Source organism: Triticum urartu, chromosome 2A, assembly GCF_056163025.1.
Source record: "Triticum urartu cultivar PI428250 chromosome 2A, HENAU_Tu73, whole genome shotgun sequence".
In the NCBI taxonomy this organism is placed as follows: domain Eukaryota; kingdom Viridiplantae; phylum Streptophyta; class Magnoliopsida; order Poales; family Poaceae; genus Triticum; species Triticum urartu.
The window spans coordinates 260,302,669-260,305,679 of record NC_141874.1 but is presented as its reverse complement, the minus strand read 5'-3'; positions in this window follow the sequence as shown (position 1 = coordinate 260,305,679).

Here is a 3,011-nt window from a genome sequence, read left to right as displayed (position 1 = left end):
GCGATGTGGGCCCGTAAGGCACACAGCCATGTTAGTAAAAGTTTTTTGTAATGTCTAGACTCAACTTCGGCCAAGGAGTGTGGAAGGGGGATTCCTACAGGCAGTCAGCTCTGATACCAACTTGTGACGCCCCCGATTTAATCGTACACTAATCATACACGCAAACGTGTACGATCAAGATCAGGGACTCACGGGAAGATATCACAACACAACTCTACAAATAAAATACGTCATACAAGCATCATATTACAAGCCAGGGGCCTCGAAGGCTCAAATACAAGAGCTCGATCATAGACGAGTCAGTGGAAGCAACAATATCTGAGTACAGACATAAGTTAAACAAGTTTGCCTTAAGAAGGCTAGCACAAACTGGGATACAGATCAAAAGAGGCGCAGGCCTCCTGCCTGGGATCCTGCTAACTACTCCTGGTCGTCAGCGGGCATCACGTAGTAGTAGGCACCTCCGGAGTAGTAGGAGTCGTCGTCGACGGTGGCGTCTGGCTCCTGGGCTCCAACATCTGGTTGCGACAACTAGGTAGAAGGGATAGGGGGAAAAGAGGGAGAAAGCAACCGTGAGTACTCAGCCAAAGTACTCGCAAGCAAGGAGCTATACTACATATGTATGCATTGGTATCAAATGGAATAAGGGTATCATATGTGGACTGAACTGCAGAAAGCCGGAATAAGGGGGGATAGCTAGTCCTTTCGAAGACTACGCTTCTGGCAGCCTCCATCTTGCAGCATGTAGAAGAGAGTAGACTGAAGTCCTCCAAGTAGCATCGCATAGCATAATCCTAACCGATGATCCTCCCCTCGTCGCCCTGTGAGAGAGCGATCACCGGTTGTATCTGGCACTTGGAAGGGTGTGTTTTATTTAGTATCTGGTTCTAGTTGTCATAAGGTCAAGGTACAACTCCAAGTCGTCCTGTTACCGAAGATCACGGCTATTCGAATAGATTAACTTCCCTGCAGGGGTGCAACACATAACCCAACACGCTCGATCCCATTTGGCCGGACACACTTTCCTGGGTCATGCCCGACCTCGGAAGATCAACACGTCGCAGCCCCACCTAGGCACAACAGAGAGGCCAGCACGCCGGTCTAAACCTAAGCGCACAGGGGTCTGGGCTCATCGCCCATAGCACACCTGCACGTTGCGTACGCGGACAGAGAGCAGACCTAGCAACCTCCATTACAAAGGAAGTCACGTTACGCGGTCCAACCCGGCGCGCGCCGCTCAGTCGCTGGCGTCACGAAGTGCTTCGGCTGATACCACGACGTCGAGTGCCCATAACTGTCCCCACGTAGATGGTTAGTGCGTATAAGCCAGTGGCCAGACTCAGATCAAATACCAAGATCTCGTTAAACGTGTTAAGTATCCGCGAACGCCGACTAGGGCCAGGCCCACCTCTCTCCTAGGTGGTCTCAACCTGCCCTGTCGCTCCGCCTCAAAGTAACAATCGGGGGCCGTCGGGAACCCAGGCCCACCTCTACCGGGATGGAGCCACCTGCCCCTTCAGCCCCCATCTCCGAACAATATCACAGGTAATGTAACTGTGTAAAGTATATCGTATATGCCCGTGATCACCTCCCGAAGTGATCACGGCCCAGTAGAATAGCATGGCAGACGGACAAGAGTGTAGGGCCACTGATGGAACACTAGCATCCTATACTAAGCAGTAGGATAGCAGGTAATGGTAACAACAGTAGTAGCAAGGACAGGCTATGCATCAGGATAGGAATAACGGAAAGCAGTAACATGCTACACTATTCTAATGCAAGCAGTATAAACAAGAGTAGGCGATATCTGGTGATCAAAGGGGGGGGCTTGCCTGGTTGCTCTGGCAAGAGAGAGGGGTCGTCAACTCCGTAGTCGTACTGGGTTGCAGCGGCGTCGGTCTCGGTGTCTAGCGAGAGAAGAGGGGGAAGAAACAATAAATATAATGAAAGCATATGCATAGTGATGCATGACATGACAAGTAACGGCGTTAGAGGTGCCCTAACGCGGTAGTAGGTGATACCGGTGAAGGGGGATGACATCCGGGAAAGTATCCCCGGTGTTTCGCGTTTTCGGGCAGAGGAGCCGGAGGGGGAAAGTTGCGAGTTGGATAGGTTAGGGATGCGTGGCGGACGAACGGGCTGCGTATCCGGGTTCGTCTCGTCGTTCTGAGCAACTTTCATGTACAAAGTATTTTCATCCGGGTTACGGTTTATTTTATATTAATTTTAAAAGGTTTAAATCATTTTTTTAGGATTTATTTAATTACTTAATTCTAACATTATCCAGAACAGTACATGCTGATGTCATCATGACATCAGCATGATGTCAGCAGTCAACAGTGGTGTTGACTGGGTCGCTGACGTGTGGGTCCCACATGTCATAGGTATAATAACAAAATTAACCTATTAATCAGTTTAAATAGTTAACTAGGTAACTTATGTTTAATTTGTTTAATTAAACAGGATTAATTAAGTTAACTACTTTAGTTAGTTAATTAATTAATTAACTTTTTTTATTTACTTATTACTAATTTATTTATTTTTAATTAATTATATATATTTTTATAAACCGTTTTTGTTCTGGGTCTAGGCCCACGTGTCATTGGCACATGGGGGGTGGGGCCTAGCTGTCATAGGCCCAGCGGCCTTAACGGGTTTCAGGCGTTGGGGCTGATGCCCATCCCGTTTGGGCGCGGTTGGGGAACGACGGCCACCATGGGCCGGACGGGGCTCCGGCGGGCCACCGAAGAGGCGGCGACCGTCGCTGGGGTGAAGGGCAACGGCCCTGTGGGCCCCGACGGTCGCGGCCGTAGCCGGAGCAGGGCGGCGCGGGTAGCGGAGAGGGCCGTCGCGGCAGATGGCACACGGCAGCGGAGCAGCAGTAGCTGCAGGCAGTGGTGGCGAGGCCAAGGCGGACAAGGCGCAGGAGGGGGAGAGGCGACAGCGCGTCGCACGGGGAAGGAGCAGCAGAGGCGGGGAGCGCCGTGGCTGCGCGGTGGCGCGGGCGGAGC